Raw genomic sequence first — 27,739 nt, 5'->3', positions numbered from 1 at the left:
CCTCTTCTTCCACCCCTCTCCACCTCATCTTCCTGCAGAGGACCCCTGAATGATAGCAATCTGACTGAGATAGCAATAATCTGGAGTCACAGTCAAACTATTTGCACACGTTCGGGCCTGTAGACCTTTCTTGCCATTGTCGTTTAGTTTTCATGAAGTGTATCATCAGTTTCCATGGTAATCCCTGAAAATCCAGTTGTATTTTTTACGGTTTATCCGGAGAGAATTACAGCTGGGTGTGTTGCTGTGATGATTCTCGGTGACCTTTTAACTCTGGGACGGCTCTCCCTAACCAGTATGCCCTTTTCTTCTCGCTCTCTGTCTTTCTCTGTCTCTGTCACCGCCTCTCTCTCCTCCTGCCACCCACCTGCAGTGTATTGACCAGAAACAGCAGGATCCAACCTTCCTAAGATGATTAATGATAGATAAGATTTGCCACCTGATAGCGAGGGCCTGACTGCAGTAACACTCCTCTACAAGTCAAGCGTGGTGTGTGTGTGTGTGCTTTTTGAATTGAGTTTTAGTGATAGAAATGTTTCTTGGCAGCAGTAATCTGGTTGAGTTAAAGCTCAGTGGCCCGTTGAAGCCAGGAGGACCAGGTTGGAGCACTTTTCAGCACTAAATCATGTCTGGCATTTTCAACTCACACTTTATTTATAGCATCTTTCAGCTCATTGTTTTGATTTTATGGCTGCAACATGTCAGTTTTGGTTAATTCCCATCGCTCTCATCAGCATTTTCAGTCCTATAAACCCATCGTACAGTACTTGCTCAGCACCAAGCAGCAGACAGACACAGTTAGAGACTAGCTGGTGAACATATCGGAGCCTTTAAGAGCTTAAAGGCCTGATATTTGACTCAGGAGTTGGTGGAGACCAAAACGGAGCTAAAAGGAGAGTGGCATGAGAAAATTTGCTTCATTTTCTGTCTGGAAAATATCGATTTTTGTGACGTTACACCTCAAAGCCTGTTGGGTGGTCGTAGGGGATGGACGAGTCAAGAATCTGACTTTGACACAGGAGGCAGATGTTCACAACCTGTCTTCTACCAACATTGATTTGATCACGAATTTTCTCTACCCTTAACAAAGTAGTTTTTGTGAACGAACCTAACTTTTCCTGCCGATAATATCAGAAAACGATGTACACTTGTGATGTGAAAGAGGCTGCCCGTAGTGATGAACAATGAGAATTCTGCCATGCTGCAGTTCCCCTCAGCTCTGGAGAGATTTATAGCGTCTTTCGGCTCATTGTTTTGGTTTTACGGCTGCATCATTTCAGTTTTGGTTAATTCTCAGCGCTCTCTTAAGCATTCTCAGTGTTTTCAGTGAAAAAGCTCTGATAAACCCGCCGTACACTACAGACAGACGACTAGCTGGTGAACACATCAGAGCCTTTAAGATTTAGGGGTTGAACATCCATGAAATTCTTACTATTTTTATGTGTCATCGTCAGTGTAACTCACTCATATCCGTAGTGACTGACGAAACTCAAAATGCCTTTTTCCAATCATTTTACAAGATTTTGATTGGTTAAAGCTCAATGCACTCTGCAGTGATACATGATAAATACACAAATTGAAAACAAAACAAATTGATAATGGACTTGCAGTCCGACCATGTACGTGTATTGTTTTAAGCTCCCCGTAGTGGTTGAATGTAAGTGTGAGGGTGGAGATGGTGTGACACATTCAGGTTAACGATTTGATCTCAAGTGTCTCGCTCAGTTCAGCCAGTCAGTTCGGATAATTCACAGCCGGATAAGCAGGAGAGGCGGTGAGAGAGAGAGGATTTAAAAGATTTAGGATGACAACCGTAGAGACACAGAATAACACACTCAGAATGTTCAACAAATGGTGTTCAACTGTGGAGCAGCGTTTATGCAAAATGTCTAAATGCTGCAAGCTTTTGGGAGTTGCCGCTGCTATAATTCAAACTCATTGTAGCCGAACCAGAATAACAGTCATCATGACTTTAACCTGCTCCATGTTTACATAGAAGTTTCATGTCAATATTGTGATTAGATGCAAAGGTGTGTCCGTGGCTTGAGGGTAAAATTCTCACCTCATCCTTTACGAGTCTGCTTCATAAATGTGCAGAGCCGAGAGGGAAAAGGAGAGAGAAAGGAGGCAAGGAAGAGAAAGAACTGGAGTTTCTGGTGAGTTTTGAGATCAGTCAGAGGTTGAGCTGAACAGTCCTACATGCACGGTCTGCCGCTAGCTGGCTTACAGCTAACGCACAGTTGGTACGTTGGCTTTTTGGGGCAGATATCAAATTGGTGCAAATGACAGGAGAACATTTGCTTCATTTTCTGTCTGGAAAACATCAATTTTTGTGGTCGTAGGGGATGTACGAGTCAAGAATCTGACTTCGAAACAGGAGACAGATGTTCACATCCTGTTGGTAGGCATGTCTTTAAAGGGGAGACTCGTTGGTACCCATAGAACTCATTGTTATTCACATATCTTGAGGTCAGAGGTCAAGAGACCCCTTTAAAAATGGCCATGCCAGTTTTTCCTCGCTAAAATGTATTCCAACTTTGGAGCGTTATTTAGCCTCCTTCCCAACAAGCTAGTATGAGCCGGTTGGTACCAATTGATTCCTTAGGTTTTTTTAGTTTCATATTTTATCTTTAGCTTCACTCTAGCCCTAAAGCTGAACCTAGTAGAGCCTTTGAAAGACAGTAAAGTCAGTTGCGGGTCTCAGAGGGTCTTTGAATCCTACACTTTAGTTCCTGAGTAGAGCCTGACCAATATTGTACTTTTGAGGTTGATCCTGATATATGATATATATATTTTTCAACTTACTCTGTTGGACAACCTATGTTTGGTTATGCCGTGCGTGGATTTGTTCAAATATATCTTTGACATTTCTGTGCTACAATTAGTTATCGGCCAATATATTTTCTGATTCCGATGTATTTGCGTGAAGTCAGCTTCTCTATTCCTGGGACTATTTGGTAAAAAACACATTCCTAAAGGTTTGCCACGCCACAGAGAGGACACAGAGACTGTGACTGAGAAATGGACCCATTGAAGGAGTGAGAACAGAAATGTGGGTATGACTGCGGGATCAATAATGCAGGCTGTTCTTCTGGACAGTAAATCTGCTCGGCAGTACATTCTCTCCCCTCCGCTGCCACTTTTATCCTCACTCATAAATAGCAGGATTACAACTTGTTATGATGGGGAAGTCCTCGCTGTGTAGTGCTGTTTTAATGATGGAGGCTACTGTTGATTTATACACTGTTCTCTGAGGCATCTGGATGATAGATAGATGCTGTTTCTCTGTTCTTAGGCCTTAACATACGGGGGGGGCGTGGCGAATAAACGACATGAAAATGGGAAATACTCGCCTGCGAATATTATATGTGTAGGGCTTTTATTGTGAAAGGTAAGAACGGAAGGAGTGGATTCTGATCTGCGGTGTCTTTGTCAAGGTTGAAAGGAGTAATAAAGTTTGCTGTCTTGGTTCAGACTTCGGAGTCTCCGTGTTGTTTCATATATATAGGCGCAACTCATCTTATTTCGCACAACATGATCGGTTGATGCCTTTATTTGCGGCGCAAAAGCTCCAAAAAATCTACCATGTTCTGAAAAAAAAGTTTTTTCGCCGTGTAATATTCGATAATATATTGATAATTGTGTGAATTAATCGCACAGAAAAATCGGCCCCTGATGTATAAAGGCCTTAAGGCCGTTAGCGCGTCAATTTCGTTTTTTATGAACACTTTAACACTCGACTCAGATATACGTGCCGAAAAACAAGGTCGATTTTTCTGAGCTTTCGCACCGTGAATGAAGGCATCAACCAATCACGTTGCGCGGAACGGGCTGAGTTGCGTCTATATCTATGAAACAACACAGAGGCTCCGTAGTCCGAACCACGACGGCAAACTTTAGGGGTTTGATACTCTTCAAAAACGATCAATAGAAAAAAGAACTGTCCAATTAATCGATAATTAAAATAATCATTAATTGCAGCCTTAATAAAAAGATAAATCGCTCAAGGCTTAAGCGTGATCTTGCGATGTAAAAGGTGAGTGAATGCAGTCTAATCACACTGGAGTGCAATACCTGTGTTTATATGTAGCGGGTTGTACGATATTGATTAATAATCCTTGTAAATAAGAAACGTTATTAAATTCTTGATGGAGAGAATGAAAGCATCTGATCAACCAGGCGTCCAGAGAGCTGAGATCACTTTTAGATGAACTGACCATGAATTAATAAACTGGAAAGTAATGAGATCTATATGTCACTGCCAAGAACGCACCATGGGACTAAACACAATCTGTACTTGTTTGTCTCTTTCTCTCATCTGTCATTCATTCTCTCTCTCTCTCTCTCTTTGCTTCTTTCAGTCCCTCGCGTGGTAGACTTCTTTTATTTGCTACTAGAAAGTCACAGGATAACGTGAGGGGTTTTCTCTTTTTGTATTTGCAAGACGAAAATGTTTCAGTCTCTCTTCTTTCTTTCTGTTTTGACAGATAGTGATTTAAAAAAAAAAAAAAAAAGCTCTTTGCATCAAACATGCCTTGATGCAGAGATGTGGGCACCTGGAGGCAGAACCTCGGTACAGGTTCAACCCTCTGGTTGTGGGGGAAACCTTGACATTTAGATTTATATATGTTTTATATTTCCTCACCTCTCTCCACTCTGACAGACAGGAGTCGGGCGAGAGCAGAGTGATCCTCTATTACACTGCTGCCTTGACATTTCGTGATTTGGTACCATCCTTGTTTTTTTCTGTTCCTTGCCACGCTGTGGGTGGAAAAGGTTTCTGTTTTGGCGCTTCAGAAGGACATTTCTGCAAAAATTGGATTCCTTTTTTCGTCACCACGGAGCTAAATGAGCCTGGTGGAAGAAAAATGGGCACAAAATGTAAAATGTCCCTTGAAGTTTTAACTCGACTTCCTTCTTTTTCAACTCAAACTTGCATAGAAGAAATTAGATGCAAGTACATTGGACAGTAATATGTCTTTATTTTTCTGTAGCTTGATTTTGGTCCCATTGGATTCTTTTAGGTTTTCTAGTTTCATATGATGTCAGTATATGATGTCGCGTTAACTTTGACAGCCCTAATTGATTGATGTTGATAATTATAACAATCTATATTTAATGATAATGATAATAAAAATAATAATAATGCCTAATTTATAATTTTAAGAGTATTTTCCTTAGGACAGAACCCTAAAGAAACCAGGTTAATTATGTTTTATAATGTAATTATTTGGGCTGCACGGTGGTGCAGTGGTTAGCACTGGCGCCTCACAGCTAGAGGGTTGCAGGTTCGAATCCGGCTTGGGACCCTTCTGTGTGGAGTTTGCATGTCCGGGTACTCCGGTTTCCTCCCACAGTCCAAAGACATGCAGGTTAGGTTAATTGTGGACTCTAAATTGCCCGTAGGTGTGACTGTGAGCGTGAATGGTTGTCTGTCTCTATGTGTCAGCCCTGCGATGGACTGGCGACCTGTCCAGGGTGTACCCTGCCTTCGCCCAATGTCGGCTGGGATCGGCTCCAGCCCCCCCGCGACCCCTAACGGGATAAGCGGTTGCAGATGGATGGATGGATGTAATTATTTATTATCAGATGGAAGGCCCAGACTATGATGGTTGAAACGGGCACATGTGCACCTCGGGGAAACCCCGCCCGGAAGCACCAGGGGCAGAGTGACAGGGAAGCAAGGGCGAGACCCGAGGTGGCACTGATACAGACTTCCAGCGCACACCCTGAGGACAACCCGGTAAAGGAAACCCCTCAGCTCCGGAGACAAAGATTTTTTGCACTAACCCGCAAGGCACCAGTAGTGCCAGGCGTTGTGCCTTGGCACACGCCACCAGATTTGGATATTTAGTACCCGAGAGCAGGCACTAAAACCCCAGAGTTGTAAATTCAGTTTTCTTAAGCAAGGTATTAACAGTGCCAGTTTTGGAGGTTCCCTTCTGTAGAGAAAGGCACTGACATTGTCATAGTTGGAAGTATAGTAGCTTCCCAAATCAAGGTGTAGGTGTTAACACTGCCTGCGTGAACCACCAACCCTCCTCTTACAAGCACCAACAGTAAAAAGATTAGCTGGTTGATAAACAGTGACAATTTCAACAAATTCAGAATAATTTATGTGTCAAATAAAAGTACCAAACACAAAATTTGAGGATCGGCTTTTCTTTAGGTCTTGCTTGCATTAGTTAATCGGGCAAAACAAGCTTTTTAAAATATGATTTTATGCTTTGGGAACCTTTGGCAGGCATGTTATTAGTCCTCTGATAGATAACTGTGTACAGCATGGGCTGAAACCGAGCATGTTTTATTAATACGTGGATGTTTTTAGGGAGTGTTTATTTGTCTGGTAATCAGACTGTGTCTGTGCTGTAAAAGGAAGCAGCAGATTAGAAACTAATTGCATCTTATTAATAATAAATGTAACCAGCAGCAGTGGATGTACTGTATTCACAGAAATGCCACACTGGGGAGTGTGTGTGTGCGTGTGCGTTTGTGCGCGTGTGTGTGTGTGTGTGTGTGTGTGTGTGAAGGTTTTGTTTCCCTCTCAAATGTTGGATCTTCTCCGTTTGGGTGTGATCCAAGGTGTCTGTATGAAATTGTGTTTTTGAGGCAGATATGAATATGAATATTTCTGGTTAGTAAATATGAGATAATGATATATTGGCCAGTATTCATTTTGTTTTATTATAATCAAACGTGGAACATAATTCATTGCTTTCAGCCGTTGTTATTAATAGGGATGCACCGGTTGCAAAATTCTGTTTTCGTTTATTTTCTTTTTTTGGCGTGGTTTATTCCCCTTTTGTGCCAGAGAAACAAAGACCTCTACATTATAAAAAAATAACTGAGCTGTTTCATTACACTGTCTTCAAATTCAATCTTACAAATTTATGAAACAACCTTTAATATAACCTACTTTCACATGAAAAATATTCTTCTTTTTTTTAAATAACTGCTTCAAAAGCCTTTTCAGCTGCTATACAATGACCTACTCAATGAGAAGAATGTTTCAGTATTTACACAGCCCAACAGAAATAACAGTTTAGTGAAACATACATTAAATATAAATGTAAAAGTGATTGGAAACATAAGTATTACAGTAAGTAAGTACAGCAGCTGGTTACTGTTGTCCGAGAGCGACCGTAAATACCCAACACAACATTTAGCCGGCGCAAAATTGATTCTACACAACAGATAAACATCTGCCACTGCCATTGGCAAATGTCATCTTAATTGTAGATAGGCCGTTGGCAGTCAACAAGGCGAATATCGTCCGATACCGACGTTCAGCCGATAAATCGGTGCATCCCGAGTTATAAATGTCATTTTGCCTATATTCGCCACATTGTGCTACATATTTATACCATAAAATGTCTTAATATAACAATTGCCAAGTCCACACACTGCTGTCAAATATGACCATCATATTACATTAAAAATCACCAATTACTTCCCATAAAATTAATCCTGAATGATGTTATAATTGACTATTATTTCTAATTCAGGCTGAAGAGAAGAGTGTTAATGTGGGTACTAGCTCATAAAATGTTATACCTGCCTCATTAATCCAACAGCGTCAGAGCTATTGGTAGAAATTTTATTTGTATTCAACCGTGAAGCTCTGAAAAAGCCCTTTTAACATATTGTTTGAGATCAACCGTATCGGACTTCTTCTCCTTTTTAGAGTTCTAAAGGCTGTGATGTTTTTATATTACTAGTGTCGATCCCTCATCTCCCCTCTCTTGCTGTGAGGAGTTTGCTTGATGTACGTCAGGAGTCTCTGCGCGGCTCATCGTAGGGACGGCTTCAAGGGGAAAACTGCTAGTTTGAAAAACAGAGCGAATCCAAAGAGAGTTGAGAGAGAAGCGGCGGGAGAGAAGAGGCAGGGATGAATGAGATTCAAAGACAAAAGAGAGGAGAAACGAGGGAATGGGGGCAGAGAGAGAGAGAGAGATACAGAGAAAGAAAGGATGAGAGTAACATATGACGTTATTTGAGGTTGCAAAACAAAGTAAGAACAAACAAACACGACCACTTCAGACATCCAGTCACATCAGATCTTACACACTAGTCAGTCACAAATTAGAGTGATGAGAGGAATATGGAGAACATCTTTTTTTCACAGTTTGTCATTTTATATCAATGAAATTTTGATTTGCAACGCAGACCTTTTCACAGCAGACATTTGGACTTGCGATAGCAGGAAAAGCACGTGTTACTGATGACATTAACTCAAGTGTCCCATGAGGGCGTGACCGTGAGCCAGCACGCACAATACCAGGACCCTGAAACTGAAGCAGCTAAAAGGAATTCAGCCTTTACTCATTTTATTATTCACACCTTTTCTTTTCCTACTGTCACATATCAGAAATGTTTTCTGTGAAAAGGGCCTATTGCCCACAATAGTCTTATACATCCAGAGCAATGTATTCTCATATAACGGTTCATATGATATCTTACCAAAAAAAGTTATTCCCCATTTTCCGTGCACGTTCCTACGAATGTCCAGCGTCAATTTCTGCACCAGTCTTTTCAAAATAAACTTCCGTTTTCACACGAAACAACTTCGTTAGGTTTAGGCAAAACACCTATTTATGTTTAGGAAAAGATAGGCTTGGTTAGGTTTAGGCAACAAAACTACTTAGGTTTAGGAAAGATCGTAGTTAAGTTACGCCAAACCAGAGGTGGTTACGCGACACCGTAAGTGGTGTAATTTAAGTAGGCTACGGAACTTGCGTGATAAAAACTACTTAGTTAGGTTAAGGAAAAGGTTGTGGTTTGGGTTAATTTAAGTACGGAAGTTACGTTACGAATAAATCAACACTGACTTCTGGTTTCACACGGGACAAGAACACCGGTCTCCTGGGTAAAAGTCCAATGTTTCATTGATTTTGTGGGATATACGAATTAGATATAGCTACGAGCGGTGTATGAGAACAGCCTGACCAGAGATATTAAAAAGAGCTACTGTACTTGGTTAAGGTTAATGAAAGATGGTGTCTTTGGTGAAATACAGAAGAAGCCAACACGTCCTGCCTCAAATCAGTGTTGACCTTTTCAGCATTTAACTAAAATCTCATCTTTCCCAACCTTAAACCAAGCGCTTTAAGTTAAGGATTCCCCTCTGAATATTATAGCAGAGACGCACCGCTTCACCTGAAATAGCATCTTCGCTAATGTCTGATGAAGTTATTACATTTTTATGAAGTTTAAGGGAAAAAAGAGCAGAGGAAAGCCAATGTGAAAAAGTCACCTCACCCCTGGAGTTATTAAACGGAACCATAAAAATGTTAATCGCGCTTTAGTTGCCAGAGCAGATACTGTAGGAAAAGAAAGTGAATGTCATTTTTCAGAGACGGGGTTCCTTAAACCAGGGATGTTATACTGTACATGTCGTGTCTGAAAAGTGCTGGTGTTTTACAGACATATTTCAAATGTCATGATCCATCACATCACAAGTGTTGATGGTTCACAAAGCAATAAGTGTAACTGAGATGTTTCTTGCTTTTTGCGGAGTCCGTTATGAGTATAAACCCTACATATAAAACATAGCAAGGGATAGGAGGGAGGTTTAATGCTTGAGTAAAGGGGGGAGTGACAGAGATGAGAGCAAAAGAGAAAAAAGCAGAGAGAGAGAGAGAGGGAGGAAAGGCTAGTTGCCTGGTGACGGAGGCAGGAGGAGAGAGAAGGTGAAGAAAGGAGAGCAAACGAGGAGGAGGAGGAGGAGAGGAGTGGAGTTGTTTTCCAAGTGCAAAGAGTTACTGGTCACGATGCCACATCTGCTGCTGCCATCCCTCCCACTGCGCTCTCTCAGAGGATGAGGGAGACGTGTTGCCTCTCACTCTTTGCATCTCGTGTCTTATTGAATGATTTATGCTTTTGATTGTTGTAATAATGAGGCTGTGTTTTCAAAAAACTGGCAGCCCAAATTACATTTTTGGCATTTTTCTTTTTGACTGCAGTCACATAGTTTTTTACGAAGCACCGGCTTGGGATTAGGTTTCCAGCTTTATTCAGCTAAAGCATCACAGACGTTGCAATCTCCCTCTGACACCCCGATGTTCTGTTTCAACAGGATTACATCACATCAAGGAAGCGAGATTGTCAAAACAGTTTCCTTTGCAGTTAAAGCTCCCTTGATTTATATTCTCTACATCTAGACTTCTAAACAATCAGACTTCTTTTTGCAACCAGAGGAGTCGCCTCCTGCTGGCTATTAAAATGACTGCATATTGAAGTTTGTGAAGGTTCTCAGTCATCCAGGTCATGGTATCCGAGTAAGGGTTAAATCAGCAGCAACTGGACTTGGTTAAGATTCTTGAAGACGTTTCACTTCTCATCCAAGAAGCTTCTTCAGTTCTGAACGTAGGTGGTTCCTGTAATCTGCGATTTTCCTGGCTGTCCTTTCATATTCCCGAACCATTCTGTGGGTGTTCATCCCAAAATGCGTAGAAATACAGTATGTTTGTGAAGGTTCTCAGTCATCCAGGTCATTGTATCTGAGTTAAATCAGCAGCAACTGGACTTGGTTTAGATTCTTGAAGACATTTCACTTCTCATCCAAGAAGCTTCTTCAGGCACTTCACTTTTCAGACCCCCGGAGTTGACCACTGGGATCAGCCTGCTGCTTTTAAACGTCAATGACTCAAGACAAGCGAGCTCATGTGTATGGAAATGGGGGCTTGGATGTCCTTTTATTTTTTTGTTGTTCATCATAGTTTACCTCTTGGGAAACTAAAATCAATGATCTTGTCTGATGGAACATTTGGCTCGCTGTTTATCTGCCGCAGTAAACTTCAGACTCCGCTCGGAAGAACTTAAAAACAAATACTTCAAAGTCTGTACGGCTACTATTGGATGCAGATCTGCTTCATTTACGTCCTCCCTTTGTTTCATTTTCTCCTCTTCTTCCTCAGTCTTTCCTCACCCCTCTCTTCGTCCTCCTTAATGTGTGTTCAGACAGAACGTGAGGCGAATTTGAGAGGCGGCGCGATTACATGCAAAGTCGGTGAAAATATGTGAGGAGACGTGAATTTGCGTCTAATCGCGTCTTCACATTGACTTCTAAAATTTGCTTTGCGTTCTGTCTGAACACACTGTCCTCCTCTCGTTCCTCTCCTCTGCCTTATTTCTTTTCCTTCTGGTCTACTTCTCCTCCTGTTACATCCTTCTCTTCTTTTATCCTTTCCTTCATTTTCTTCTGTTCCCTTTATTGCCTCATTCACTCCTACCCTTCCTTCTCCCTTTGTTCCTCCTCCCATTCTCCTCCTCTAACTCATCTCTTTCCCTTCCCTAGCTTTGCTGTTTTCTCCTCCTCCTCCTCCTCCTCCTCCTCCTCCTCCTCCTCCTCGTTTGGGTACTCGTGACTCTTACGCTCCAGCTGACGTGACTTTATTATAAGTCAAACAGAGGCGTCTCTTTCTCTGTCACGTACATAAATATCATCAGCAGGGAGAGTGTGAAATGTGAGAAACAATAAAATCCACACACGCACACACGCACACACGCACACACACACACACACACACTGAGCAACAGCAGCACATGATGCAAGACAACTAACAGACCTCAAGCAGCCGAATAAAAATTAAATAATCACTACATCACGTACGTTTACCTCATTCCAAACTGTCCGTCTTCATCTGCTCTTCATTCGGACTGTTAAATGCTTACACCACAGCGCTACGCACACACACACACACACACACACACACACACAGGCAATCTGCTGGAGGCTGGAGGCTCATACATTTTTAAACTGCAGGGTTGTCGTCAGCCCGTTCTTCTCTCTCTTCATCCTGTCTCTTCTCCTTTCTTACCTCCTGTCTTTTTCCCTTCTGTGTTTCCTTCTTAAGTAAAAGGTCACATGTTGTCGGAGACTGCCCGTCCAAGAAAAACGACAGCATCAATTGTTTGTGAAAATGTCTAAAGAAGACCTGTGTTTTAGGGTTGGGCGCCTCGCCACTGACGCCAGTGTTGGGGTTGTACATAGAAAATAATAGGGACGGCTTTTTTGGCGTGCAACATTTGGTGGCGATATATTTTTGCCATAACCCTGTATAGAAGTCTATGAGAAAATAACCTTACTTCTCACTTGGTTTATTACCTCAGTAAACATTGTAAACATGAGTTTATGGTCTCAATCGCTAGTTTCAAGTCTTCTTCAATACAGCATGATGTTACTTTAGTACATTATGGTCCCATCTAGAGTCAAACAGACCATAATGCAGGGTGTGCTTTAGGGCGTGGCAACCTTGTGATTGTCAGATCGCTTGTTCAATGTTTGGTTAGCTCCACCCTCTCGTGTCACTTCTGGTTGCCAAAAGCCAACATGGCAACAGCCAAAAACCAAGATGACGTTGGCCAAAATGCCGAACTCGAGGCTTCAAAACCGTAGTCCACAAACCAATAAGTGACGTCACTTCTACTACTTCTACTTCTTATATACAGTCTATGATAAGTACTAAATGCAAAGTACAGCTAAGGCTGATGGGAATGTCATTATTCTAGGTGTTAAGGTGACATTAATGAACATGAATGGGTGTACCAAATTTTAAGGCAATCGATCCAGTAGTTGTAGAGATATTGCAGTCTGGACAAATCTGATACGTACAACTTTTTTTATGGTAAGCAACCTTGGGAAATGGACTGACTGGCATGAGTCAGTTTTTCACTTTCACCCCTCAAAGTGCTAAAATCACCAGAAATGTTGAGGATAACAGCACATAGTAGGATGTCTAGTTTCTTTGTTTGGGTGTTCTTATTTCCTTCAAATACCCGTTGTCTTGTTTTGGACTGAAACTCTTCAATCAATGTGAAGAATTTTAGTTCTATATAAGTCCTCGAAACCGCACATCTGTTGCTGACATTATCCTCCCAGACGATCTCGATCAATAAATATGATTTAATTCGTCTCCATTAATCGATTTGCTGCTGACTGGAGCTACGGTGTTAATCTGAAGCAGGACGTGGTCATTACATCAGCGACTATTTCTGCTGACTCGCTGACATCACCGCGGCACGATGATCAGCAGTCCAGCTATAATGGTCTCCATTGTTGCTGGCAGGAAACAACAATGTGAACGATCGCCGAGTCACATTTTGCCGCGGTGTGCCCAAACAATTAATACCTGTTCTCCAAAGTTTGTGAGAAACTGTTGTTGTTCGGACTCAGCATGTTGGTCTCATGCAGGATGTGTCATTTCAGAGGTGACGTAACCAAGCTTATGTATCGTAAACATGAACTTTTGTCTTTCAGTCTTTACACACAGATCAGAACATCCTGGCTACTGTACCTTGACTACCTCACATCTGGTGTGGCGTCAATTGTTGTGATACTACATGAACCGACTGGTGTGTGTGGCACTTAAGAGATGTCATGCATACTTATAAAAATATTAATTTATGTAATGTCTGTGGGTTTCTGATGTTAAAAAGTGTATGTTTTCTTAATGAAAATCGAGTTCTTCCTACTTTTTCTCCTGTTTATAAGGAGCAGCTTTGTCGTCATGCTGGGATTTGAACTGCTGACCTTTCGCTTACAAGCTGTCAAGCTCTTAGGAGAAAAACTCGGTTGTTGTGCTCTGCTGAGTGTCTGTCCCTGGGTAAACAGTTTTAGACAGGAGAAGACATTCTTTCAGTGTTTTTAACAGGGCTGTAACAGAAACTGCATGACAGACCCATTGTGGAACAACCAGGAGACCCGTGTTTGAGACCGTTGTTGACCGCTGTTTCTGTTTTGTAAGTTATTGGCGTGATTGTCAGGTGTTTTTTAAGTGATGTTTGTGACGTGGTTTCCGTAGTTGTGTTATGTTGTTTTCCGTACGTATTTTACTTAGTTAAGGTAAGGGGAAAACGTCATAGTTGGGCTTGAAATAAGTACGTAAACTAGTTGGTTTTCTTGCCGAAACCTAAGTTTACGTGGTGTACAAATGACACGGCTTCAGTCAACCTCTGTAAAGGAAAAAAAAGCCTTTGTTTCCACAAATATGTTCAATACCGGTTTTATCTTATTTTTGCTCAATATCTGCAGTATAATTTTAGTTTATATGTCCTTTCACACAAAAATCCAATCTCAGTTTGTTTCTGGAAGAGAACCCTGACATTTCAGTTTCACTTAGGCTCTCTGTAAGAAATATTTGTATTTTGCTACACGTCTGAAAGTGTGAGGTAAATTCTAACAGGCAGCTAAGGACCTGAGGAAATGTCTCTGCTGCGGGTTGCAGTGTTTTATGTCCTGTGTCAGGCTGATAGCTTTTTTATTATTGCCAATTATGGAGTATGGCTGCACACACACACAAACACACTCACACACATAGAAAGACACACAGAATTCCCACTATTCACATTCGGTTGTCAAAATTGATAGCAGCGATTACTGTCGTATGACCAGTGGACCCCGTAGAGCCGATGCCAGCTGTGTGTGTCTTTGTTGTGAGCATTAGTGCTCACTGAGTACTCATTTCCATTTCTCCATGTCAGTTTTGTGTCTTTTGTCTGTACTGTACCAGTGAGACCCATCCAATATATTAACACAATTCATTTTTAAGCACTTCTCTCTGGTTCACTGGGAATTGTGGGAATTATTATCCCCGACTTGGAGCACAATTATGCTTAATGTCTAAGTCTTGGCAGATTGGTTTTGGAGAAGGGTTGTGTATTGGCGATACGATACGTATCATGATATACGATTCAATATATTGCAATTTTTTTGTAAATGTAATTTAGGAAAACGGTCATAGTATAAAGACACACCACCATATATAAAATCTGAGTAAAAAAAAAGTCACTGTGAAATGGCTACTATGGGGACTAACATCATTAAATATGAATTGAATTAATTGGATCCACTAGAGTCTCAGCTTTCCAGTGATGCCCAATTTATGCAATTTTAAGACTGTTTATGGACCCCAGTATGCAGGAATATTCAAACAAACCATTTTAGAATAGTTTCAGCCCAAAACTGCATAGAAAATGGCCTTGCCAGTTTTTCCTTGCCAAAATTTAGCATAACTTTGGAGCGTTATTTAGCCTTCTTGGCGACATGCATGTATGACATGATTGGTACCAATGGATTCTTTAGGATTTCTAGTTTCATATGATACCAGTATCGCCACTTTAGCTTTATAACTGACATAATTGTATCACACTGAATCGATACAGTATTGCAAAATATAATATCGCGATACTCATGTGTATCGATATTTTCTTACAACTAGTTTGGACTCTGTTGCCCTTTTCACATTCAGCCAATGGGGGTTGAGGGATTGTATATGTTTCAAAGCATCTCTGCCGCTGTCAGGGGCCGGTGCCGCTGTTGATGCTGATTTGATGGAATTAAACACACGGACACATGCATGTATAATGTCTCTATAAGCCTTTAGCATAGATGAAAGAAGCAAATGTTCATACTCCGTGATGTGAGTGGTTGTATTGCCTCAGTAAATCCATTGTTTGGTCCAGTGGCCTTTAATGTCTCGGCCTGCCCTCAGTGCATTTTCCTATTAAACAAATCATGTGGAACACACAATGCAAGACTGAACTATCCTCGACGTAGAGTGATATCACTGTCCTGCTGACGCCGCAATGTTGGCAACAATATTCACCCAGTGACAGACGGACTAGACTGCTGCTGTTTGAGTGAATGGCGCTTTTTTACTCGGCAAACCTTCTGCTTTTCAGTTATAACAGTCGACATGAAATCTTAGCCCCAGTCGCAAGCTGCCACTGGACAGTGTTAAGGCCATTAGATCAAAAAAATATATAACCAGTGCAAAATGGATGGAAGATTATGGTTAATGGGAGAAATGATCCTGTTCGTGACACCCAGATCAAGCCTGGGATCATCTTAAAGAACAGAGAGAAATGAATCGATTCTGATGTAACAGAATATTGTCTCCTGCTGTCAGTGTTTCCCTGCAGAGCCAGTGATGGATCTTGTTTTGTCATGGTAACTGTCGGTGTTGTGGTGAAGTGGCCTTTTAAATGCCTAAAGGTCACCAACACGAGCTGCATGATGCTTCACCGCCTGGACACATGTAGACTCCAAACCAGCTGAGAGGGGACAGGACACTTTTAATTATTTAAGCTTCTTTTTCAACCATATCTGTCCAGTAACACACGCTGTGAATTTCTCTTCCGCCGAACAGCGGTGTCTGAGAAGACGCGAATGAAAGCTAGTAAGTTTCAGTTTAACTGAAGTTTCTCATCGTGTGAAGGCAGGAGAGGAGGATGAAGAAAGACTGAGAGGCAGAGTTGTATCCTCCGTCTGTATCCATTCACCCTCCCTCCCTCCGCTTTGCTGGTGTCTCCTCGTGTTGTTGTCACTTTGGATGATTGACGTTTCTAATGAAGCTGTCCAGGCTGCCGGCCAGCCGAAGACACACGGCTGCTACGATGTCGCTCCGAGCAGACTGAAGCAAATGAAACCGATTGTAGCTGGGCAGAACTGCTGTGGATGTACAATATCAACCTGTTGTCATACAGAATTCAACTGCCTACCGCTCCAATGAGTAAGCCTCCATTACAACCCATTCTCACTCCTAACTTGTCACATACCGCTGCTTGGTCAGCGCCCCTCAGCATCAGAGACTGACGCATGGGGTACCCCTCTTGCGTTACTTTTGGACGGACCAGGAACGGCTGGTCAATGTTACTCGTTACATGCGTGTGTCCTTTCAAAAATAAACTTCTGTTTTCACAGGAAGTTAGGTTTAGGCAACACAACCACTAAGTTAGGGTTAGGAAACGGTCGTGGTTGACGTTAACTTCACTGACTAGCGACTCACGTGACTTGACAAAATAAGTCAACGTTACTTTAAGTTTCAAAGGGGACATGAGCAACGGTCTCCTGGTTGAAAGTCTTGTGTTTATTTGACTCGTCCACCTCTCGTCCCGCCTTCCCTGAACACACTCTCACGCTAATACTAATACTACGTCACTTGCTCCAACCGTCGAATAATGGATGAGTTTACATTGGAGTTAGTTGAAAGCCCGTTTCGTCACATACTGTTGATAAAGGGTGCCTCCGTGCGTCTGTTTTCCTTACTAAACGGCGGTATTTTACGAGTTGGGAGTGAGAACAGGTTGTTCATTAATATTTCTTTAAGTTTATTCACCATCCATTCGGAACTTTCATCACTTTTGTTACATATAGCCGACTAAGTTTTGTTTGGGCTTTGGATGACAGATAAAATCCAGAATGCATTTCCTCCATTCAAGAATTTACCTGCATGGGGCTGCCCTGTATCATTTCTCACCGGCTTCCTGTTTTACTACTGCTTACTACGCACACACAGACGCACACACATACAGTTTCCTCCACCAGCATGACCTGAGGCTGCTCTGTCTGCACTTACACACACACACACACACACACACACACACACAACCTTATCATTGTGTGTGTATGTGTGTGTGCAGAGCTAGCTTACTGTAGCTCGGCCCCACCCTCTCATTACACAGAGGAACGGAGGGAGAGAAGCAGACTATAGCACAGAAGGAAGAGGGTATAGCAGAAAGAGAGAAACATCAGAGCTGCATTTGGACCTCAGTAGGTAACTAACCTAGTCATCAGTTAACCAGTCAGCTGGTGAGGCAACCAGTCAACTGCTGGTTGGGATTTGTAGTCAGGAAATCAGTTTGTCAGACAGACCTGGACTGGTTTATCAGTTAGTGTAAGTCAGCAACGGAGCAGACTGTGAACTAACCAGTCAGTTAGTCAGCTACTTAGTTAGTTGGTCAGTTAATCATTCATTCAGTCGGTCATTTGGAGAGTCAGTCAGTCATTTATTTGGTGGAAAAGTCTTTTAGTCAGTTGGTTAGTTGGTCAATTAGTCACTTAGGCAGTTTATCAGTTTGTAAGTTAATAATTTAATCGGCAATTCAGTTACTAATTTGGATATTCAGTCAGTCTGTTGGTTAGTTGGCCATAGAGTATTTAGTTAGTTAGTCACTTGGTCAGTCAGTTGGTTAGTCAGCTACTTAGTTGGTCAATTAATCAATTAGTCGGTCATTTGGAGAGTCAATCAGTTATTTATTTGGTGAAAGAGTCTTTTAGTTAGTTGGTTAGTTGGTCAGTTAGTCACTTAGGCAGTTTATCAGTTTGTAAGTTCAGTTAGTCTGGCAGTTTTTTCAGTCTGTTGGTTAGGTAGCCTCTCAATCAGTTAGTCAGTGGTTTAATAATTTGTTTAGTCAGTTATTCAGTAAATTCAGTCCGTCAGTTGCTTGGTCAGTCTTTCATTCAGTTATTCAGGCAGGAGTTCAGTCGGGTTAACCACCAAGGCAGTCAGCAAGGCAGAGCCATTAAACTAGTCATCCATCTATCCCTCCAGCCAGGCAGGCAGCCAGTCAGCTGGTTGCTGAGGGGAGTGGCTCCTCTCTGCTCTTCTGCCTCCAGCTGAATGGTAGTCATCCAGTCATCCAGTGATCCAGCTTCCCACTCAGTCAGTCAGTCAGTCAGTCAGTCAGTCAGTCAGTCGGTCGTTCGGTCGGCGGGTGTAGATGCAGGGCTGCTGGTCAGCTGCTCTGGACGGCTCGTATCTCCCTCTGGATCTCGCACTGTTGAATCAGCTGAGGAGCCACTGAGAGGTAAGGAGCTCAGACGCTCAGCAGGACGTCTGTTTGGCCAGTTTGTCGACTACATTACGGAGGTGTTTGCTGACTTTTGTGGGCTCGTGACAAGGCTGCAGGGCGATCTGGGAGAGACAGGGAGGGTTTGTGTGCACATGTACTGTAGAGTCAAAAACAAAAAAGCGATTATAACAAGGAAATACAGTTGGTGCATCTGTAGCTGTGGAATGCGATCACACCCTTTTGTACAAGTTGATAACTGTTGCTGTGTTGTTGTGCTCGGCTGCATCATGCAGGCTGCTTGTCTGGGCTCTGAGTGGCCGACCGGCGGAGACGTAAGCCGGTCGTGAATTTTCTCTCATGCTCAGTCTCGTGGTAGAGGTGATGTTCTGAAGGAAAGCAGATGGCTCACAGCTTCTTTTTTTTTACTAAAACTTGTTTGGGATGACTTCATTTAATTAACTTGTTGATATCAGAAAACCGGTTTGACTTCTTTGTTTTGTGACATCTGATTTCAGTCATTAGCCTAATGATTAATAGCAAGAAATATAAGAGCTTTAGCCTCTGGCCTTTACATACTGGGTCCTCTTGTTGCAAAGCACATTTTATAATATTGTTGAAATAAGTGTTAAAGTGTCAAAAAAAGTTAAGCAGATTTTTAAGTATTTTTTAAATACTTTTAATATTTTTAGCACTTCTTTTGAAACTGTAGATCTACAGTGAAAGAGACACAGACAAAAGAAAGTAAGTAAGTCAGACAAGATGATGCGTGCAAAGATCAAGAAAGACACATATAAACACATAAACTTAAACTTTCAGGAAGCCTCCACTGAAAAGAGGAGAAGAATATGTTTTCAAAGTTTTGGCTTCTTTGAGACCTTAAGGGAGGCTCTGACAGCAAATGTTTGATAAGCATAAACTTTAAACAGACTTACACGGCTTTGTTGAATACTCGATTTTGATTGGTCAATCACGACATTCTACAGTCTGTTATTTCTTTCTAGCAGACCGTTGCTATGTATAACAGACCGTTGCTATGGGCGCAGTTCTGATGTCGGACTCTGGCGGGCCATTTTTGTGTCAAATTATTGATTTCTTAATTATGTAGCCATATAAGAAACAGGAGAATGTATTTATTTCACAACAATGACCAGCTTGCTGTAGATTATCCCTTATTTATAGATGGCACAGCAGCCAGAAATTTGTCATATCTTTAAAGTTCGGTCACAGCATCATTTAAAATGGCTTTTGTTTCCCAATTTCACACCAAAAAGGTATTGAAATGCAGGGATTTTGATTTGACAGTAACCTTAAAGGGTCAGGCTGGCAGTAGACATTTTTTCTTTCATCAACGAATATCATGAAAACTCCAAAACCAACCAAAAAATGTATTCTACCAACAACTTGTCCTGACAGAAGCCCATAGACCTCCATTGTTTAGGCACACTGTTGCAATAATAATGGTAATATTCCTTCATTACCATGAACACAGCCAGTTTCTGTTAATTAATACGCCGTCCTGCTGCCATAAATACTCACTAGAGCACCAAATGTGTATTAATACGCCACTGAAAATAGTCCCCATCAAATTAACTATTAACTCCTGTTTGAGTAACGTTTAATGAAAACTACAATGCCCAGCTGTTTAAAGGATTGGCTTAGCCCTTTTTAAAAAATGAAATCAAATATTTGTGAGCCATTTTTGAAGGATTTACATTTTCAGTAGGATCCAATGGGCTGAGAGCAACAAGCATGCTTATCAGAGAGTATTAAGAGACAGACTAAGACGTTGTTGGTGTTAGTCTATTCATTGGATTTGTTCACAATAAGAAAAATAAAGAATAACATTCGCTATATCCTTTAGGGAACTAATGTGATGTCTTTAACTTTCTAAAAGCTCATTTCACCACGCATTACTTTGCTGTTTAAACCAATGCATTGAACATTCCCAGCTGGATTTGTACTCCTGTCAGGTCAGGTTTCTTTGATGTATTTAATTATCATCCAGGACACACTCTCATTTCACTGAAAACTTTTTGAATGTGACTTGTGAACTGGGCTGGAAGTCTAACACTCTGTGATAGGAGCCTTTTGTGCTGCGTAGAAGAAAAACAAAGCCCACGAGTTTTGTTTAAACAGTATTATCTTCAAACTGGTTTGACTGCAGAGGTGAAATAGTGTAATTTAAAGCCTGTTAGATGTTAGAAAACAGTAATTAGCTGCAGGGTTCACTGGATGAGACTGAAAGTGTTTATGTGAAATTTCTGTGTGCTGGAAATTTCTCTTCCTCCTGCTCCCGTATCAGAGGCATTTCCTCTTTCATGATTTATAGCAGAGGAGATTCTGAGGTAAATGTTTGACTCAGGCATGCAATCATGCATAATGGTGAAAATACAGAAGCCATTTGGAAATAAAATGTGTTTGTTTCTAGTACTGTATGTGAAACACCATGTAGTAATAAAACACTGGAACATGTTAATGTTGATATCTTGCTCTCGGGCTAAATTTGAGGCACTAAAAGAAAAACATTTGTTGTTGCTGTTAAGGCATTAAAGACCATAGTTTGTCACCGCTTATATCCACATACGGAGCGGGTGCTCTTTACAGAGCCGGCTGCCATGGATCTACAGTAGCCCAGAATGGACAAACTAAACACTGGCTCTAGATAGGGATATTTGCGTTTTCACATTTTCACTCTGCCACCGTAGTTGTCCTAAACGCTTGGCACAAGGGAGAAGTTTCAGTTGGTTGCAACATCTCTGCTAGATGCCGCCAAATCCTACACACTGGACCTGTTTAGCAAAGACTGTGTATAGAAAATGGACATAGTCACCGTGACGACACCCATTGGTTGGTGGACTGCCGTTTTGAAGCCTGGAGTTCGGTATTTTGGCCGTCGCCGTCTTGGTTATTTGCAACCAACCGTGGTAGCGGCCTGTCAATCACAAGGTAGCCACGCCCTAAAGCATACCCTGCTTTATGGTCTATTTGACTCTAAATGGGACCATAATTTACTAAATGGACATCATGCCGTACTGACGAAGACTTTAAACTAGCAATCGAGACCATAAACTCATGATTATAATGTTTACTGAGTTAATAAATCAAGTGAGAAGAAGGGCCATTTTCTCATAGACTTCTATTAGATAGAATGCAAGTTTAAAGCACTTCCGCATTGGCTTCACTTTTCAGACCTGGAGTTGCCAACTGGGGTTTAGTTATCCTCTCAGTAAGTAGGTTGTAAAAGGACTTAACTACTTACCTAAAACACCAATTATACTAATAGTTGGAAAAAGACCACTTAGAAAAGACCAGCTTTATTTTGTCTAGCTAGGCTTACTTTCTCAATAATTCAGTTTTATAAAGGCAAATAACTTAAGCTAACTTTCCAGCACCAATGCGCCAAAAGACCCACATTTTTAGTCTCGGCCAAGAAACTGTTAAACCTGTTAAACTGTTATCCGTCAAAACATAGCAGTAACTGAAGTGTCAGCTTTAGTTTTTGTGTCAAACAACACAATTTATAGCTGAAATAATTCCTATTATTTGTGAGAAGTCATTTATTACAGTCATCGCACTCCTCTGTCCTCTTTGGGTTTAACGAGTCAGGCATGTGACATATTGGAAGTGTAAAACTCCCTTCTGTCTATTCATTGTGGAGGACAGAGGCGTGTGTGTGTGTGTGTGTGTGTTTGTGCATGATAAAGACATTGTATAGTGGAGTTTTTTCATTACTTTCACCTACCAAAATCTTAACCGAGCTCTGACAGGGCCATATCACCATGAACATAATAAAATATAGAAACAAACAAGCAGCAGATTACATGAACATAAGCACAATTACAGTAACAGGAAACCTCAATAAATCCATAAAATACACAAAAAACAAAAGAATAATAAAGATTTTAGTCTGCACTGATATCTGATATAATCAACAAGTTAAATCTGCAGTGTTTTCTTCTTAAATAAGAAAATGAACAAGTTATAATTGTCTACATTTTCAATATTCACAACGTGACCATGTCGGTTTGTGGTTCCGTTCGCCTGAAAATGGATTTTCACTGATGTTGTGGACGGTTTGGTGTGAAAACCATTTCCTGTGGGTAGTAAGTATAGTAAAATGAAGCCAGTGGCCACAGAGCACTACAGCTTCACATCTATAGTAGAACTGTCACTGATTTTATTTTATGGAAACAAATACCAGCCGTAATAATTAGAATCTCATAGTAGCAACTGCATACCGTGTTGTGAAATGTAATCTCTAATGGATATTTAACGTTGAAATTGAAATCCAGCTGAAATATTTTATTTTGAAAATCTGAATTTATGTGATTTTATTTATGTTATTATTCCCTCTTTGAATTTTCCAGTAGGTCATTTCAAGTGGTGCAAACGTTTTAAATCAGGATTTGAGCAACTTAGAGAATGAGTACATCAGACTGTATTTATAAGTGGACGTAGTCACCGTGATGTCACCCATTAGTTTGTGAACGCATTTCTAGCTCCGTATGGTATGCACTTTCTGTCTCTTAAGTGGAAGTGGTCATGGCGTGTTCACCTCTCCCCTCATCCCCCCACCTCGTTTGGAAGTATGAACATTGTGTGGATGGATGAAAGCAGATTGGGTTATATTTGCATAATTTATTTTTTTCTTTTGCAAACATTAGATATTTATACAGTTAACAGCCATATTTATCATTAGGAAAATTAGTTAGCTAAGGCGTTGGCTACCGTTAGTTGCCAGATCTCATGAGAGTGTGTTGCTGAGACGGAGAAAGGTCTTTAACAAAGTTAATTTTCTCCTGATTTGTCTGTCTGAAAAATGCCATTTTAGTGTCAGAATGTTGGGAAGATATGTGGCTTGTGAAAAATGGGTCCAATATTTACATTGGTGACTATGGGGCGAAAAAATCAGTCATAATCTCTCCTCATGTTCACTTCTCTACTATCAGCTGTTCATTCGTGTCCCGTGTTCACGATGTTCAGTTTCATTTTCACTTCACAAACGTCGTAGTTTTTTGCCCAACCATGTAATTCTTTCCTAAACCTAACTATAGTTGTTTTGTTGCCTAATCCTAAAGGGACACCGAGGGTAACTATAGTGGTTTTGATGCCAAAAATAAAGTGACGCCAAGGGGCTTGACAAAGCGTGATGTGTTGCAGAATTTAAACACAGCCTCTCTTTTATTATGCGGTAAGTGTTCATGGTATAACAGCCGTAACGCACTCCTGAGGCTTGCTGAAAAATAAGCCATTGTCCAAAACCTCCATATTACAGCTGTTCCACATTTGCTGCACATAGTTGTTGTGTTTTTCATCACTTTGTTGATGACTGTAAAATGTAAATAGGTTAAACTACACACATTGGAGTCATGAGACTTGCAGGTTGCAGCCCAACGCTCCACATTAGTTTGAATTCCACAGTAACCGTGTTCTGCTCTGACTGTGTTTGATCAGGTTTCATGTTGTTGGATTTAGTCAAATTTAGGTCCTGAACTTGAAAAGGTTTGTTTATTTCTATTGGGACAGAAAGAGCTTTGCATTCAGAGGTTGAAGATGGCGGTTGCCTTGAAAGACGCTCTTGTTAAAGTGCGACTTGTTAGTGCCTCCTTTGTGTTTTCAGTTTCCATTTTTGGCATCTTAGCTGCAGGGTTCTTTTGCACTGCACTTCCCAGAAATCGCGTCAAACAAAGGGAACTGCAACGTCTTCTTTGCATTTTCTGTTGTGTAGTTTGAGTTTAAGGAGGCGGCACTATCACTACGTATGAGAACTACAGAATAATTCTTCTGTATTGCAAAGAAACCATTAAATGGTAAAAAAACATCCCTTCTTGCTCGGCGGCAGAGAAGTACCAGAGTGTGAACAAATGGAAATGCTTTCATGACCTGGTTATGTTGTGAGCTGGATCACTGCTGTGTTAAAGCAACCACAGAACAGCAGAACATATTGGTTTAGATGGAAATGTCACAGGTTTTAACGGCAGTACTGTAAACACAATCTGTTCATTCACTGGTCCTTATGTGTAGTTGTTCCGAGTGGAGATAAAGAAATAAAATACTAGTAGGCCATTTTATTGGCTTCTTTAACGTTCTGATACACCAGTATCCCCAAATTGGTCCAGACTGAAATGGATTATTATATTGATCATCATGAAATTTTGTACAGATATTCTATTTTGTACAGAGGATGAATCTTACTGGTGACCCCTTGACTTTTCTTCTAGCTTTGCCAGCAAGTTTTCAAAGTTACTGTGAAATTTCATTTCATTTTATTGAGACCATTTTTTAAAACTTAACCTCACTGTATAAAATGACCTGTTGTGACCTCTAGGATAATCACATCCTCATGAAACTTTACAACCACAAACTAGAGACCTAGAGCATTCAGAGGATGTATGGCATAGCTATAGTGACAATAAGGGGGTTTCTGGAGCAGTTTCCAAACCGAAGTGCTCGCCATCCAATTGGCGAAAAATGAAATTCTTGCATAAATCTCTAAATGTTGAAAGTTTTTGATACCAAATCACAGCATGGTCTTATAGTGGTATTTTGGAGGGATTATTGATAATTTTGTATCAATTCTCAAATGGTAAAAAATTGTTAAATTTAGCATCAAATCTGTGTAACAAATGGTATCAACCCAAAAATTGCTGCAACTTATGAGACATAATACAGCATAGGAATGGCCATCATATACTCCTATCATAATGTTCTAAACCCTTATACACTAAAACTTTAAACACTTCTAAACCCAGGTCAGGGGGTCATCAGAACCCTTAGGATTCATCCCCTGGAGACCAAGAGTAACCACGAGACATTTAATGTCAATCTGGGTTGTGGTTTTGGGATACTTTTCTTTGGACACTAGTGTTGGATGGATGAAAAGACCAATCATCCAATGCTACTATCTTCTCATGTGACGCTGATTGTTTTGTGCATTGAGAAATGGTTATCCCTCTCTCCTAAAACAACAAACCTGAGTTCTACCACTTTTTCAACTCCAAGTATGAACCATTATCCTCCCAACGTTAGTGCCTTGCTCTAGACTTCTGCCGCCCAGTATTCCTACATCCATGCCGACCTTTCAGATCCAGCTGTGTGGGCTGTCTGTACAGATGTTAGCCCACCTCCTGCTGTGGGATTAAGGAGGGATCGAGGAAGCCCTGGTGGGGCTCACAGATTGATATAAATAGATATCTTACACCTGGGTCCAGTGTGTCGCATTTTATCTGATCTGGTTTTGAGTCCGGAAGCCACTGAACTCATGAATGTAGTCCGACTCTGTGGTCCCACTTTAAAACCAGTGTACTGGACAGAAGGCAGAGTGGATAACACCTTTTTCTGTTTACTCATGCAGAGGACAGCTATATGGATAGCAAGAAGTAATTGTAGTTTTTGTACACAGCAGGCCACCCAGCTGCTGTTTAGGTTCACTTCATTGATTTTTTTCTGCTGTGCTGTCTCAAATGTGCCTCGCTGGTTTGCTAAGTGGACCTGAAATGCTAAAAGGTTTCGGACAATCTGAGGGGTGAGCCGTCTGGACAAATTGGATAATCAAGGGTCAATCAATCCTCATCCATGTTAGCGGTTATTGATCGTTGACTCTGGAGAATAGATTGGTTAACGACAGCGAAGACCCTCAGCAGAGTCCGCCCAACAGATAGAAAACGAATCAGTTGTCTGACCTGTTTTAAGATGATTCAGAGGCCTCAACGGTCCGACATAAAGGTCTCTGACAAATGTCTGCTGACCTTTAATATATATTAGATTCTTGGGAAACAAAAGTTTTTAAACAGCACTTACCAATCAACCGTAATGCTTTTTTGGTACTGACCGAAATGCGTCTTCATCATTGTGTATCTGAAGTTATAATCCCTCAGATTTTCTATATATCAAACCCAATTTTTTCGCCAATAACTTCTGTTGTGATTTGACGCTATACAAAAATAAATTGAATTGAACATTCAATAATATCCCTTTTTATATAGTATCCTTCATTGCTAGTGGCATAGATCGCCATTCCAGTGTGTGATTCAAATTGCCATAACACACACAAGGGATTTATAGGAAACAATACATGTACTTGTTACTGTTAGGGCTGTCAAAGAGCCGAGCTCCCACAAATTTCAAACCCCGATTAAAACAATTTAACTCCTCTTTAGGGTACTAAAACCACAGTGAGCATTTTCAGTGAGAAGAAACAGATTAGTCCTGTCTGTGTTGATCAATAATTAAAACAGAAAAGGGCAAGCTGCCATCACTTCCCTGCTGCTTCCAGTAGTACAATGAAAATATTTTAAAAAGATCCAACTGTACCTTCTCCTGGGACGTTTCTCTGTGCCATCTAGTGCTGTTACATTTAAAAACACACTTTACTGATTATGTTGAAACCTTTATCTGATGTTTTGTTGGTGTACTGTAAAAACTAAAATGTTGTTGTGCAGCTATAAACTCTCAAACAGAGCCATCTTTTGCCCAAAGCCATCTGGTCTTATGAGAATACATTTTAATGTGCAAAATCTAACTTTGATTTGGATAAAAAACATATTAGAGTGATATGAATTATTTATTGATTTAATTAAAGGATCAAGGTTGCATTATGTATAAAGATCTAATGAACCCCAAAGATACACCCTCAGTTCTCATCAGCAGTAATTTGTAGATAATGAGGAACAGAGGGTATCGGGGTAAGAACAGGCTGTTGTTTCTGTTTTTCTCTCCCTAGTATAATAGATTAAAAAAACAATTTCATGAAAGTGCAGTGAATAATCATCTTTCTTCCTCTGTTCCTCTTCGTTTTCCCAGCCCAAATTATTTAGAGACATATTACTGTTAATTCATGATAATTATAATGATAGTTAATTTGTTAAGCACTTTCTATGCAAGAAGCACCTGGTGCTTTTCAGAGTTGGGAAAATAAAAGACTGACAGGACATAAGCAGCATTACAACAGCATTAATGTTAGCATTCTAGCACACTAAGCCAAGTTGGTGAACATTATACCTGGTTAGCCATAGAGTGGTGCAGGGATGACGTATTTTTGTAGGCCAACCCGGAAGAAAAAGCCAATGGGATTGTGGATCTGTGGCAAACTAACGTTTATGACACTTACAAGTTTTATTCAGCAAGAAAATCTCTACAAATGAACACCACTTTTAGGATTTTTGAA

General features: G+C 40.8%; 1 protein-coding gene across 2 annotated transcripts in view; it reads left to right on the top strand.

Annotated features, from left to right (window-relative positions):
- rab27b (RAB27B, member RAS oncogene family) overlaps nucleotides 1-27,739 on the top strand; it is a 46,905-nt gene that overhangs the window by 3,939 nt on the left and 15,227 nt on the right. The window contains exon 1 of one of the 2 annotated variants that reach the window (XM_074617660.1): nucleotides 18,442-18,588. The exons of the other annotated variant lie outside the window; for it this stretch is intronic. The gene's annotated coding sequence lies outside the window, so the exon portion shown is untranslated. Of the gene's footprint in view, nucleotides 1-18,441; nucleotides 18,589-27,739 lie in introns of those variants that run through there. 2 annotated transcript variants of the gene reach the window in all.

The sequence above is a fragment of the Sebastes fasciatus genome, chromosome 19 (assembly GCF_043250625.1).
Source record: "Sebastes fasciatus isolate fSebFas1 chromosome 19, fSebFas1.pri, whole genome shotgun sequence".
NCBI lineage: Eukaryota > Metazoa > Chordata > Actinopteri > Perciformes > Sebastidae > Sebastes > Sebastes fasciatus.
This window is presented reverse-complemented; position numbering and strand designations above follow the sequence as displayed.